General features: G+C 39.2%; 1 long non-coding RNA gene across 1 annotated transcript; it reads right to left on the bottom strand.

Annotated features, from left to right (window-relative positions):
* Nucleotides 1–356: 356 nt before the first annotated feature.
* Nucleotides 357–10,323, bottom strand: LOC140247151 (uncharacterized). The gene is made up of 3 exons (XR_011902612.1): nt 10,225–10,323; nt 9,595–9,671; nt 357–696 (listed from the first exon to the last, which is right to left on the bottom strand). It is a non-coding gene; the product is annotated as an uncharacterized lncRNA (long non-coding RNA).
* Nucleotides 10,324–15,894: the final 5,571 nt, after the last annotated feature.

Below are 15,894 nucleotides of genomic sequence, written 5' to 3'. Positions count from 1 at the left end.
CATGCAGCACAGTGGTTTTACCTTAGAGAAGATTTAGTCTGGGCCATTAAACAGAACATCCCCCATCACATCTGAATTTGCCAAAAGGGCTCGTTGTTGTTTTGAGTTGTATTTTTTAGAAACTGAAATACATTTGATGTCCCACTGGAACAGAGCATTTGGCTTAGGTACCCCTGAAATGAATCTCATTCATGGGTACTGAAATTCTCCTGAGAACTGAATCAAAGTTTAGTAACCAGAGGCAAGCAAATAAGTATGTTTCAAAGCCACTCTGCTGCTCTGCATGAGAACACAGTTGCAGAAAACCCTTTTCTCCCTTATTTTGTTAATTATCTTAAACTCTGGGTACAATTCACTTTAGGTTGCAACTGATCTGGGGAATGAGAAGTGCAGAAAGATGTCCATTTGCAATAGCTGAGAGCACAATAGCACAATCTACTCAGGGTAAAGTTTGTGTTTCATTGCCTTGTGGGATGGGCAGGACCTCTTGGAGCTCTGGTCTTCTACTGGTTACAGACTGGTCTGCCTGTCTGTGCAAATAAAGGTGTGACAGTATATTGACAGAAGGGACAGCCATGAGGTGACAGACGCTTTGTTAGAAGGGCTGGGTGAGAAGCTGGCACTGGGCACCATCATTCTTCCTGGACTGATTCTGGTACTCATTCATTTAACGTTTCTTCCCCATTCCTCTTTTCTCTGTGAGAGAGAACAATAAATGTGTAAGAGATACAGGCAGGGCAGGAGAAATATATTCATTCTCTGATGAAAGCTACTGATGTGCACAATAAAATTTTCACTGAACAGTATTAGCTTTTCATTGTACAATCAAACTTAGCTTCTGAAAAAAAGAAATAAAAACAATATTCTGGCAAGCACAGAGAAAATTTAAACACCCCAAATCTGTGAAAACCATACAAAAATTAGTTCTCAGCAGAAAGAATTTGTTTTCTCAAAGAATTTTTTTGTTATTGTTTTAAAAGAAAATCACATGTTCACAGAGTCTGGTTTTGTTCTGTGAAAATTCCCAGCTTTCTGAAAGGATGGAAGTGTGGGAAACAAAAAATAATAATAATAATGTTTAATAATAATGATGTTATCTTATACAATTTTGTGACTACATCAGATGCTTTTGCTATTTTTTTTCCCCAGAGCTTAGGGAAATAATTTCCAAGTCATACTTAATATCAGGACTTATTCTTGAGCAATCCCTTGCAAGGGCAACAGATTTGTTTGCAATCCACTGCACAGACTGGAAATTTGGAGGGCAAATTTGAGCGAGATATTTGCTTATGTCTGTTTCCATTTAAATGTGAATATATATTTCTATGCTTATTCTTACACAGTACTGCAACGCTAAGTGGTTCTCCTGTCTACAAATGTCAGGAGTTATTTGATATATTGGGATATTTGTGATGTTTATCTTTAAAGAGTTGGATTCCAGTTCTCCCCCAGTTCTTCAAGCAGAGTCACTGCTTTGCAGGTGTTGCTGCTTCAGCAGATGCCAGGAAGCTGTATGCTTGTCAGGCACCATATGGAGACTCCCAGAAGCAGAGGACTCTCGACTTCTCAACTTTTATTGCCTTTCCAGAGTTTCAGGTCACTTAGCACCATGCAAAATCGAAAACTTCAGCTGATTTAACAACAGCCTCCATTTTTTTTTTTATTCTTTTTTATTCTTCTTTTTAATAAAGAGCCAAAAGATGTAGCAACACATGTGCTAGCTCCAATATTTCCATTTCCATTCCAGTCCAGCCCAGCTTCTGAGGATGTTAAGTACATGGCCTCTTTCAGACTTCTGAATTAAAAAGAGCATTTGAATAAAGCTTCATTTTATTTGAAAAGAGAAACAGTCTTTTGAAACTGTCTCAAATGTCATACTTGGCTGCCAGCAAGCTTTGGGAAAGACAGGTGAGAACTGAGTCACATTCCTTCCATTATGCCTTTTGCTCCAGCATCCAGCTTTATCGTCTGGGCAATTACATGTCTTTAAAAGAAAGAAAGGAAGAAAGAAGGAATGAAAAGCTCAGATACCACTGAAGTTTTTACTTAAACCAGGATGGAAGGGAATAAATAAATAAATAAATAAATATTAAAAAAAAAAAAAAAAAAGTTGGTTGAGTTTATTACCTTAAAATTTTATCTCTCCTTCAGTTTTGTAGGACTAGAATAGTATTACAGTATTTGAGGAATGCAGCAGATATTTTCTGACAGTGCATGGGGCCTGACATTTTTTAGACCCCAGGATGGCTCTTAACACATCACCATTTCAGCACAATAAAGTGAGAGATGGAAGCAATTTCACGAAGTTGGGTTGAAGGTAGTTTCAAGTACAAATAATTCTTTAAAATTTGTGAGTTACTTTCAGCCCGATTTTTTTAATTCCAAGAAGCCATTTCCTCTTAATATTGGAAGTATAAAATATACACAAGAAAAGTCCTCCATGTTGGAACATGCTTAAAACAGTCTGGACATATAGGACTCTTCCTTAACTGTTTACATCATCATCCTATGCTAAGAGCTCAGGTTCTGTAATTAATAGATAACTGATGAAATGGTGATAAACAGTGCTCAAGAAATTCTGCCTGCCATTTTGACAAATTTCATACATTTAAGTGATATTTTTCTTCAACAATTATACATAGCTTTTAATAACTACCTAAATGATCACAGCCACTATGATCTAGTTCGTGGCAATCCTGCTCACAAAGGGGGAGATTGGAACTAGGTGATCTTTAAAGCCCCTTACAACCCAAGCATTTCTATGATTCTATGACTATGTAGTCTCATGTAGAAAATATCAGAGTACTACCTCTTGAGGACTCTTACAGTTATACAATATTTCATTACCATGTTGATGTTAGAGCCTTTAATAGCCCCCAGAATCATTCATACTATTCTACTTCACACGTTTTGCATGGTGTTTTGTTTGTTTGCTTGTTTCTTTTATTTGCTAGGTCTCAATACCAATTTACATGTAAGTATTTCCATAGCTTTAGATATGATTCAGTAAGCCTGGGCCTCATACTGTTTGTGGTGTTCAGTGTCACAATGGGAATTAAGAGGTTATTCAGGAAGATGTACATATAAGGGGAGCAGACATAGGATTGCCATATGTTGGTTGAACGGCATTTATATTGCATGCCAGCTGTTCCGTAGGCTTTGCAAAGAGCTTATATCCATCTTAAACTATACCTAATCCCTCCTTTTATTTTTCTGGCTACATCTCCAACTAGTGAAAATTGACAGGAACATCTCTGTACTATAGCTGGGGAGCTGATCACTTGATCTGAAAAACTTTAATGCCTGTATAAGAAACTGATTTGGGGGAATTAAATATAATAACCCCTGGGACACTGAAGTTAAGAACTGTTTTTAATATTTATTTATTTTTTCAAAGTAACCTTACTGAGTAAAATGCAGCTGGTCCTCTCCCACCTTACTTTTGCTATTCCACTCTCTTCCAATAATTGCTACTTACCCACTTACATTACAGGATACTTACAGAGGTAATAAGCTCCCAACTGGATTCTATTTAATTACTGCCTGATAGTACGAAAAGACTCATCTTTTCTGGGGAAACCTTCTTCCCTAATAAAAATATGGTGTAGAGTATCAGCTGCTTTCATAGACCTATCCTTGAGTGTTATTGCTGCCTTGCTAGCAAAACCAAGACCTTGAACTGGCAAAGCTACTCTGCCATACTCCAGCACTAGGAGGTTAATGTGAATCCAGAAGGATTGATTATTTTAGTTCTCATAGTAAAATACAGTTGCTGAATGGTTGTATTCTATATTTTTCATTTACTTTTCAGGAGAAATGTTCTCAGAAGTTGTACCTATTCTATGCACATCCTATCTTCTCACAAAGTCTCCTCTTTCATCCATACCAGAAAAACCTGTTATGCATAAAACCAAGGATATGAGAGACTTATGGGAGATTGGAGATATTTGGTTATTTTCATTTTGTTGGGTTTTAAATTCAATTGACACTTGCTCAGTAAAGCAATAGGGCCTGCGTTTTCTTGAATTAGGGATTTAAGAATGAATGTTCTTTTAGTCAGCTACATCTTCTCTGAGTCCTTCCAAAAGATCAGACACTGGTTATGTGGGATTTCATCCTGATTCTTGACAGATATTCTTGGTACAGTGTAATAATATCTGCAGGAATTTTCAAACCTCTACCTCCTGATGTCTGTCAACAAGTAGCCTGTGCACAAAAGCCCCTTGGCACATGCAAACTCGGAACAAAATAGGGAGCCTGAATGCCTGAATTTCAGTCATGCCTGTGTATGCAGCTGTGTTCTTTCTGTCCATAGACAATGCAGGGAAATTCTGAGGGGAAAAAATGCTAATAAAAGGAAAAAAAAATTCTCTGACATACTCCTTTGAAGGTGAGAATGAATGAGAATTAGCAGCAAGTCTACATTACTTATGCCAAGCTGAATACAAAGGGAGAGTATTATATCACCAAAGCAGAGCACAGCCATGTATCTGGTTAATAGGCAGATAACAGAGAAACAGGGGAAGTTCAAGATTTCCTGACTTTTATCAGTACATAGGAGAAGATTGTTTCTTGTGCAATTAACTGAGTGAAGAATACTCTCCTGAGCACACCTACAATCTCAGCTTGAAACAAGCAGCCTTGAAAGAGAATCCTCTTAAAGAGAATTTGCTGAGAGGAGTTTGTATTAGCTCCCACTTGAATTGAAATCTATTCCACCTGCTATCTGGCAGAAAGGCAATGTGCATAATTAAAAGCAGACATTTCCAATACTCTGAGTACTAACCAGGGTTTTGAATACCAAGAGTAGAGAAGGGATCTATCTCATCTATGCACTGTTTCCACTCTTTACAGACTCTGGAGAGATTAAATAGCAATATTTGGTTATTATTAATCCATTTTACTATGGAAAGAGCATCTTGAATAATTTTTGGTGCCAAGAATCTGTTGTTTCAAGCAATTCACTAAGAAGGCTCAGACACTGTGAGCCCTCCCTAGTTAAGCTTCCATGGTTTAATTTATTCCAGACTGGACCAGGAATGGCGGGAAAGAGAAAATTCAGCATTTTGTTATTCAGTTTAGTGGGAGTAAGAAACTGATTTTCTTTTCCATTTTAGAAAAGAAGCTGATTGCTACAGAGTAAGCTCTTCTTATGGAAAAGGTTTGGTTGGTATCACACCCAAATTTGTATTTCAGGTAACTACTTCCATAATATGCTTTCTTCAACAAAACCATGAAATTAGAAACTACAGACTTATTGTTATTTCACCCCAAAGGTGGTCTGTGTTTGCTTCTAAATTGTCTGTTTTGAATAACTGATAATGTTACTGAGCAGGAGAGATTAACGTATTCAAATATATATTTTAATGGGATAAGTAGCAGCAATTGAAAGCTAATGAAAATATAATTGCCAGCCCACTTTAAGTTTTCCATATTAGGATAGCCATTCAACAAAAATTATCTTTGGATCAGAAATGGAAATCACTTTATACATTGAAAAATGCAAAATATTTGAAGAAATCATTCTTCAGATGGTTGCTTACAGGCCATACGGTAATGGAATCCTTTTTTTTTTTTTTCCTAAGAATGCGAGAGCTAATCACCAATTAATAAAACTGTATAAAACTAAAACTGTTTAAAACTGCTATAAAACTGAACTTTTTTTTTTTTTTTTTTTTTTTTAAGTATTCTCCTCTCACCTTGGAAACATTCTATTTGCACTATTTTCTCCATATGAAAGAAATTCATGCATATTCATGCATAATCTTCTACTTGGTTATTTGATTTTTCAGTTTTGCTTATTTTATCTGCAAAGTATACTGTCTTTTTGTTAGAGGGTCCAAGTCTTCATAAATTCATAAACCATATAATAAAACAGCATTGATTTAAAACAGTTATTCATATGAGCATATGTCTTTCCACATGAACAGGGTTCTCGAATCAGGCCAGAATCTTTCAGGTCACCACAGAAGGATGGATTGTAGGACTGGAGATGGATAAATGCATGAACCTGTAAACCTTGTTGTATTATTGCCTTCATTTTTAATCTCCTTTTGTGCTATACATTTACAAGGTATAAAGACACCCTACAAGAACTGCCAGACAGTGTTTCAATAAACATAGATCCTGCCTGACCAACCCGTCTTACATATGCAGAAATCCAGTTCATTTCCTCTAGTATCTGATTTCAGCTGAGCTTAAAACCTGTCAGGGAACTAGCTAGCCCTCTGTACAACCAGGCCAAGAGAAGTGAAACAGATTTGAGTTACTCTGCAAATGAGTAGCTATAATTATACAGATAATAATAAAGGCTTAAATATGTGAAATATCAGAGATAAACTGCCCTACTTCCTCCTCTTTTGCTCCACCATTGTGGGTCACTTTCTTCTACAGCCTTATTTTTCTCCACACTGCTAACTTGGAAATTTCGCATCCCCAAATACTATCCAAAAGCAGCACAATTTTAAAACTCACAGTGGTTCATTCCCTGCTCAAATACTAGGAAGCTGTGAAAGAGTGGTCAATGACAATAAAGAGAAGAGTGTTTCTCCTGGCAATTTGGGACTGCACTGAGCACTGTAAACATTTGTAACATTAGTCTTCTGACCTCACTGCCACTGCTGCAATAGCACTGGGCAGTCAACAAGCAAAGTAACCTTTGGCAGCCCAGATGCTCTTAGACATATCCAAACAAGAGTCAAGGTTTATGTAGCTGCACAAGCCAGGAGAATGCTGATGATTCTTTTATGGTGTATTTTAAATTCTGGGACTTATTGCAAGACTGTGCTATGTCTCTATGTATGTGAACAGTAAATTAGTTGTCTGTATATGAGACTCAAAAGTAGGTGGCTGGCTAACAGAAGAGTTCCTGAGTTTTATGAGATCAATAAAACTTGTTGTTGTACAGAGCACTTGGCTTTCACTGGTAGCCTCTTACATCAGCTTTAATCAGGTTTCTCCCTGCATCGTGGTGTGGGAGGCAGTACTGTAAGTTTCTTCAACAGCTGTAACAGGAAGTCCAGTGTGAGCCCAGACTTAGCGATCCATTGGAGTAAACAGGGCTCATGGATGTGCTTGAGTGCTTTGCTGAACCAGGGCAAGCATGGGTGACACTACCCTAGGAGCCATGCACTCAGTCTCACTTGCTTTGATGAGATTTTCACAGTATGAGGCTTTTTTACCTTGTGTGTTCATTTTTTGTTTTTTAATCAAAAATAAGCTATCCAAAACGAAAATGTGTGATATCCTCTTGTACATGGAAAAGTTTGTAAGTAAGAACAGATGCTTCTAATGCAGAAGCATTAGAAAGGCATTTTGAAAGCAGCAGTTAGAGACTCTTCATAGCTCTCTCCTTTTCTTGGATGATGAAATTGTTGAGCACTGAGACCTGAAGCAGGAAGGCCCACTAACCAGTTCCTTTCTTTATAAAGTAGAAACTAAAGGGGAATGTGATCCAGATCCTCTCTTTGGCACATTCCACCACACACCTTGAGCTTGAGCTCAAAACCACCAAGGTCAGCTGGATGACTCCTCTGGAGCTGAGGGAATATTGTATCTGGTGCAGACTTGGAAATGTCAAGGAGGCATTCCCAGTTTTTTAAGGACGTGGGTTACTCTCATTAATCATGGCCTCAGAAACAGATGATAGGAGCTACATTTAAATTAAAAATTTCAAGAAAACTGGAAAAGAAGGATAGAACAAACAGTGGGTCCTTTTGAATTCACATTCTCACCAATTGGAAAATGGGAAACATAAGTCTCATTTTAAAGAAGGGAAAAAAAAGGATATCCAGGACTACAGGCCAGTCAGTGTCAACTCTGTGCCTGGCAAGATGATGGAGCAGATCCTCCTGAAGGCTCTACTAAGGCACGTGGGAAAAAAAGATGAGGTGATTGGTGGTAACCAACATGGCTGCACCAAGGGAAAGTCACACTTGAGAAACTTGGCAGCCTTTTATGATGGAGTTACAACATCAGTGGATAAAGGAAGAGCAACTGACATCATCTACCTGGACTCGTGCAAAGTATTTGATTCTGTCCCACATAGAATCATAGAATCATAGAATTACTCAGGTTGGAAAAGACCTTGAAGATCATCAAGTCCAAAAGCAGCCTAACCAGTAGCCTATCTCTTAAAAAAAAAAAAAAAAAAAAAAAAAAAAAACAGCACAACAACAAACCTCTGCTAAATCATATCCCTGAGTACCACATCCAAACGGCTATTAAACACATCCAGGGATGGCGATTCAACCACCTCTTTGGGGAGCCCATTCCAGTACCTAACCACCCTTTCTGTAAAGGCATGACATCCTGGTCACCAAATTGGAGAAAAATTGATTTGATGAATAGACCACTTCCAGGATGAGGAATTGGCTGCATGGTCACACTCACAGAGTTGTAGTCAATGATTCAGTGTCCAAGTGGAGACCATTGACAACTGGTGATCTTCAGGGATCGGTGTTGGGACCAGTGTTATTTAACATCCTTGTAGCCAACATGGAAAGTGGAATCAAGTGCACCCTCAGCAAGTTTGACAACAACACAAAGCTGAGTTGTGCAGTTGACATGCTAGAGGAAGGAGATACCATCCAGAAGAACCTGAACAGGCTTGAGAGGTGGGCCCAAGACAAACCCATGAAGTTCAACAAGGCTAAGTGCGAGGTCCTGCAGATGGGTTAGGCCAATCCCAAGCACAGATACAAGTTGGGTGGAGAATGGCTTGAGAGCAGCCTTGAGGAAGAGAGCTGGTGTCAGCTAATGAAAGACTGAACATGAGCTGGCAATGTGTGCTTGCATCCCAGAAGGCATACTATATCCTGCATTGCATTAAGAGAAGTGTGACCATCATGCCAAGGGAGATGATTCTGCCCCTCTACTCTGCTCTAGTGAGACTCCACCTGAAATACTATGTCCAGTTCTGGGTCCCCCAACACAAGAAGGACATGGAGTTGTCAGAGCGGGACCAGAGGAGGGCCACAAAGATGATCAGAGGGCTGGAGCACCTCCCCAACGGGGACAGACTGAGAGAGCTGAAATTTTTCAACCTGGAGAACAGAAGGCTCTGGAGGAACTTTACAGCAGCCTTCCAGTACCTGAAGGGAGCCTACAGGAAAACTGGGGAGGGACTTTTCAGAAGGGTAAGGTAAGAAGGTAAGGACAAGGTGAAATGGCTTTAAACTGGAAGAGGGTAGATTTAGACTAAATATTACAAAGAAATTCTTTACTTTGAGGGTGATGAGACACTGGAACAGGTTGCCCAGCAAGACTCTGGATGCCCCCTCCCTGGAAGCATTCAAGGTCATGTTGGATGGGGCTTTGAGCAACCTGGTCTAGAGGGAGATATCCCTGCCTATAGCATGGGGGATTGGAAGTACATGATCTTAAAAGGTCCCTTCCAAACAAAATTGTCCTATGATTCTATGATTCTATCTATCTCATTTTTCATTTCATCAAAATGTAAAGCAGGGCCTAAGATGAAGAAGTGCTAGCTTCCTTCTAACTGTGAATAATGGTATTATACCTTTATATTTCATTTTTTAAACCAAAACTAAAATGAGAGAACAGGGAGAAAAGATCCTTACAAGTAGTGCTCACATGCTCATGGTCTCTCAGCCAGCACAGTGGGTGCCTCCCTTGCCCCTTTGTCCTGTAAGATGGATCCCCTCCAGTTTCTGTACCAAAACAGAAAAAAACAGAATAAGGTTCTGGACAGGCAGGCCATATCCCAAAGTCACTGTAGTTGGGTTTGAGTTGATAGCTAGCGAGATAGATTTATTTACTGCATTATAAAATAGAGCATGGTTCAAGATGGAATGCGACAAATTGCTCTCCCTTTTACTAAAACTTATATTTTGAGGTATGTGAAAATTCTTCTTTTTAATATTATATGACCATTTAAATTACCCCATTTAGCTGGATAAAAACTGTTTTAGCTGAAACTCCAGGTTAGGTGAGTCAGTAAATATTTGTAAGACTAACATCAGCAAAGGAAAAATTATGCAGGGCAAGTTTGCTTTTGTTTGGGCAAACAGAATGATAAAAATAAAATTGTGTCACATAAAATTAATGCTTAGTGAAATCTTACTTTTTAAGTTACTGTTATTAGGCAAAGCTGTATATTTGTCCGCAAAGTCCTAATATCAAATGCACAAAACAATATAAATTTTTTCAATAGCATACAATAATATCAATAGATTCAAGAGGAACATGTTTTTAGATGAGTACCTGCATAAGTAAGAAGACGTGTGCTTGAAATTTCTTGGGTACCAAAGAGTTCTTTTGTTCCAAGACTTGCAAACAAAGAATGGTAGGATGCAAGAAAAGATAAAATACTCTATCTGAGGTCTTCCAAAAGAACTAAAAAGACTGTCTTTTTCATAGGTTTTCCAAAGTCATCTCTGATTTGGAACAATAAATCCACATAGCTGGAATTTTCCAAAGTATACCATTCCAAAGTATTGCTGGATGTATTCCTAAATTATTTAGGATTCTAGAAAACACCACAGCCATTTCTCAGCGACTTTCAATGGCATTTAGAATTTCCAGAAAGGCCTCAGGCACTTATTTGGAATGTGAGCATGGAAATCTGTGAAAAAGGTTTTGTTGCAATTTCCCAAAAGCTGTCATATGCATAATTTGCAGGCACTCCAACTCCCACTTATTTCAAGCTTGGACACTTCTGGAGTTTGGATGATCTTCTGTCATAATCAGCAAATCCCCAGTAAATCCAAGAACTACAACAAAAGAAAAGACAATTGGAGTTCTGCAAGATTCCTCGTTTCTCCCAGCTTCAAGGCCCAGGATGTCCAGCCAGGATGTCTAGCTGAAATTCTGCTGGCCTGCCTGCTCATTTCTTTGTCTGTGAATCCACAGGACAGAAGGGCAACAATCTGACTCCACACACAGCGGATGTACGTGGGGGATCTACCATAGATAAACAATGAGGCCAGGTGATCATTAGATGCATTAGTATTGCCTTCTGTTCCTGCTCACCGGAGCTGCCCTGCACCTGTACCTGCGGTGCAGCAGGACCTGAGCAGCACCTGCTGTGGCCATGACTGCAGCCCAGCCTGTTCCAGTTCCATAGGCCCGCCAGTCTGTTTGGGAGGAAATGAACTTACAGTAGTGGAAGTTACAGTGTTCCCAGGTCAGCCTGATGTATCCATACTTGACTACTTCCTGAGGTAACTTTCTATCCCTATTAAAATGAAAGCAGCTTCACAGTTGGCCTCACCTTGCCTCTAGGCTAGACTTCCCATGTGAGTCTGGCCACAGTGTCTGATGTTAAAATGCCAGACTTTTTCATCTGCCTAACTTGAAAAGCAGAGTACTGTAGATGTTTCTGTGGTGCAATGCCACACCACAAGTGACTGTGAGAGTCCCAGATGCTGCAACAAAGACTCTGTGCCTAGTGCCAGTCCTTTTATGAATAATTTCACCTGCTATTAGCCTGATTTCATATTTATCTACTAAATCTGTGTAGCTTCCTGCTGTGATGATTTGGTGGCTAGAGGAGTAGAGAAACTGGCAATAAAAAGCATAGCAGTGGTGGGATATAAAAAGCTAGCTTTTGAAAATGCATGTTTACCAAGCATGGTACCAAAGCCATAATGTCTATGGGTTTTTATGTATACTCCAGAGGCAATGCATATTTCAAGAATGCAGTGCTGTGGGTATTCGGCTTGGAGAGTTTTCTGGTTTCCAGACCAAAAGCTGCAGTCTATTAAGCCTATAGAAGCAGAAATTTGCCTTGCCAGGTACCAAATCTGTATTTATTTTTCACTGAGGAATTTCTGTTGGTTTGATGATAAACAGGAAAAATCCCCACTCTTAGAATATAAAAATGAAAAAATAAAAATAGAAGACAACCATCAGCAATTTCATCATATTGTGAAAGCTTTCTGTTTGTCTGTATTTATTACAATTAGTTTCAATCCCAGCAAGAAGTAGGTCCTGTCTTCACAGAATCACAGACTTGCAGGGGTTGGAGGGAACCTCTGTAGATCATCTGGTCCAACCCCACTACCAAAGTTGTTCCCTGTAGCAGATTGCACATTTAGGCATCCAGGCATGTCTTGAATATCTCCAGAGAAGGAAACCTCACAGTCTCTCTGGGAAGCCTGTTCCGGTGCTCCATCGCTCTGACAGTAAAGAAGTTCTTCCTTGGGTTTGTATAGAACTTCCTGTGTTCCACTTTCTCTCTCATTGCTCCTTGTTCTATTGCTGTCCACCCCCATTGATTTGACTCCTTCATTGTCTAGCTCCTGCTCATTCCTCAGTCCCTTGGAGTCAAGCTGTCAGCAATCACCAGTGCTTCCCTGCAGGACATGTCTGAAGGCAAACAGCTTCAAAGGCATTGGAAGGAGGTGAAAAGGAGCAGCCAAGCCTCCTGGCCAGGGCAGCAGAAGGTCACATTACTGATGTCTCCCAAGCAGAGAACACTGTACGTGCGACAGAGACAATTGGGAACCTAGAGGCAGCACCTGTTAGTGGCATTTTAACAATTCTGGATAGTGTATCAAATGCACTTGAAAGGTCACAGAGGTCTCCCAGACTTCTGAGCAGTTTCTTTCCTTTCTTCAGTGGAGGCAGTCAGAAGCAAAAGACGAGGGAAAGCAAATACAGGTTGAACATTCACAGTCACTAGATACTGTTAATAATCATTAAGCAGTCACCTGAGTCAGGAAAATACCAGCTGTCTCAGCCACTCATTAAAATGCTACCTAGCAGTCTTTTGGAGTTTACAGAACGTTTAGTTTTGGGTGAGATTTTCCAAAGGTTAAGGCTGTATCAACATAATGTAACAGACGTAGATATCCATAGGTCTGGCTTGTTAGAAAGTAAATAAATAAATAAATAAAAATCAGAGGAGTTAATTCCATGCAGTTATTTAAGCAAAAAAATAAAAAATAAAAGAATTTTCATAATCGTTCAGTAAACTTCATGCAGAATGACTTCCCACCAGCATTTTCATCCTGCTCCTGTAAAAGTGTGTTGAAAAAAAAAAAAACGAAAAAGAAAAGGCTTAATGATAGCTTCAAATTCCATCTTGGTAAGGTAAGGAGGCTGCCAACAACAAGGAACTTTACCAGGGGTATCTTTCTAAGCCTCAAACAAAACAAAGGCTATCTTATCTTCCCATCAGTTTACATGCTGTAATTCAGAAGGCTTCCATACTTTGTTTTGTTTGAAGAAGTAAAAAAGGTTTTACAGGAATTTCCCTTATTTTAAAATGACCTAATTAGTCTCAAAGTTTGGATAGATTTAAAAACAAAAAACAGGCAAACAAACAGCAAACAAACAAAAAAACAAACCCAAGTGCAGTGAGACATGGCTGTTCTTTACTTTGTTTACCCATCTGTTTCTCTGCACTGATACTAAGGCGGGAACATGGCAGAACTATTTAATGCAAATGGTACTGAGAATATGGAACAAGTTACCATTGTTGAGAGTTAGCGAAGAGCATACATGTGTTCAAATTACTGGAGATTTGTTCCTCCAGTAAGGAGGATTGAGGGATGAAAACACAAGACCATGGGATTCAACAAAACTAAACAAAGGATTTGTTACCATATTTTGGAGCCAATGTCTCTTTCCTGAAAAGATTTCACTTCCAATTCAAGTGCAAACTTGTTGTCTGCAGAGACCAAGAGCCAAGAGTCTTCAACACTGCTTCTTCTGGGTGTGATACATGACTTCAGGCAAGGGGGCATCTTATTGGATTATCATTTTTTTTAAGTTGTTTTCTCTTGTGATGCAGAACTTACTTTTCTTATCTGTAAAGTGCTCATTATTAGGAAAGGAGTTCTACAAGCTTCAGTTGAGGACTGGATTTTGTCCAGATATGAGTGGGTACAAAGGAAATGAAAGATGGGCTAGGAGTGGGGGTGGTTAGGGAGCTGTTTGAGCTTTCCAAGGGAGTCTGCAGGGTGCAAGGAGCCACTCTGAAGCTGAATGTAAAATAAGCATCAATTCGGTAGAAAAAAACTTGAGCAAGAGGAAGGGTTATGCTACATGCATAGCAGAAACTAGAGAAACACATACTCCCTTGGTTGTTTTTCTTCTGAGGTAAAAATCCTCTGACATTCATGGAGGCAACATGCCTCTGTATCACCTGAGGACTGAGGTTTACCTACAAGGCATCTTCTCAACCCAGATGACTGCAAGAGCTTTGATATTAGCTCAAGCACAAAACTGAGCTAACATGTCTGCAGAACTTCTAAATTAGAGCTGGCTTATGTCCAAGAAGCTTAGAGAAGAAGAAAAGGAGCCTCGGGTCTGTCTGAAATGTCCGTGTAGATGGATTCTCAGATAGGATGCTCTGAAGTGTTGCCTCTTGTGGTTACAGCTCGCATGTGGGTGGCTGAGTTCTCTGAATCACACATTGTAAAAACAGCAGTTTGACAGTTCCATTTACAATATAGATAGCTTTGGTTTTAGTATGAAAACCCTTCTTTTTGGAATTCCCCAGATCTGAGGAAAGGATTGAAGGAAAAAAAAAGAAATCTGATGCAGAACTTGAAAGGAATTCATGTCTTTCCCACAACATTTACTACTGGGAAACATTACTAACTTTTACTATAAGAGCTATTGACCAATAACTCTTCTAGTGTTTCCCTGCTATTCCAGCAAAGTGTAACTATAGAGCCTGGAAAATGATATTTGCTTTACAACATCGAAGAATAAAATTATGTACCCCACGTACAGATGCATAAACATGCACACGCTCGGCCTTTAAGTCTGCAGATAGTCTGAAACACAAAATAATGTCTGAGCTTACTAAAATTCATTGGGCCATGTGAATAGAGAGTGCTCATACCACAACATAATGAAAGCCATCAGAGCTCCAACTTCATGCGGCTTTCATGGACCAACAGTGTCTACTTACTTTGTTTTGGAATTTTGCCTCTGCCACATGCGTGTCACTGCTTCAGAAGAAATATGTGAAGGAGTCACTTTGGGTTTACAGGGACAGAACAGCAAGAACAACTGAGCTTAGTTGTTCTGAGTACTTGTTAAAACATGTTTGGTCAAATGAGAGAGGAGAGAGGCCTATAAAGGCTATACAGCAGAGAACAATCTGATATGTCACTTTTTTGCCTTTTTATGCAGTCATTAATTTCCTCATGTGCAAACTGGGAGCAAGACTCTGTTGCATCATAATTCCCTGTCCTGTTATAATTAAAACTGTATCAACATTAATGAATATACAGATCTATAAAAAATGGATATAGACACTCAGCCTTGACTCCCCAAGGGAAAGTAGAAATGGAGAATACTGTATAGGCAATGATATGTAATAAGGTTTTTTATTCAGAATATGCAAATTTTCCTTCTATCACCAAATATTTTTCCCCTTAATTCTTAAAACGTGTCAGAAAGTGAGACAGCTATATTGCTCTTCACTAGAAATAGGTCTAAGTTCAGTAGATGAGTGATGAATTGAAACTCACACAACAGTGTAGACAGACCATCCAAGAGAAGTAAAACCTGCAATGAGAAATTACCAGGAGTTCTTCAGAAGATGCAGAAAGGTAAGGATGGGTTATTCTGGTGTCTCTGAGGGATACAGGAAGGAGAGAGGTTCTGTTTGAACCCTATCAGTAGAAGCATGTAAGTAGGAGCAGACAAAACAGAGATGGGATGAGGTCATGTCTCTATCAGTGCTACTCAGGAAGCCTGATTTTGCTCAGTGGGACCCCAGCAGCAATATTCAAAACAGTCACTAATGTTCCAGCAGAGAGATGAACAGAAGAAGAAAGTCGCTGTAAGACAGAAACCTATTAATCAGCCTTATAACAGTGTAGTTACTTAGTGTGGTTCATGTGGATATGCCTATGCATAGAAAATATGCAGCAAATTTTGACTGTTGAAAACTGTTAGACCTCAACATGT

Source organism: Excalfactoria chinensis, chromosome 1, assembly GCF_039878825.1.
Source record: "Excalfactoria chinensis isolate bCotChi1 chromosome 1, bCotChi1.hap2, whole genome shotgun sequence".
NCBI lineage: Eukaryota > Metazoa > Chordata > Aves > Galliformes > Phasianidae > Excalfactoria > Excalfactoria chinensis.
Note: the sequence above shows the minus strand (reverse complement) of the source record. Positions and strands in the feature narration are given on the sequence as shown.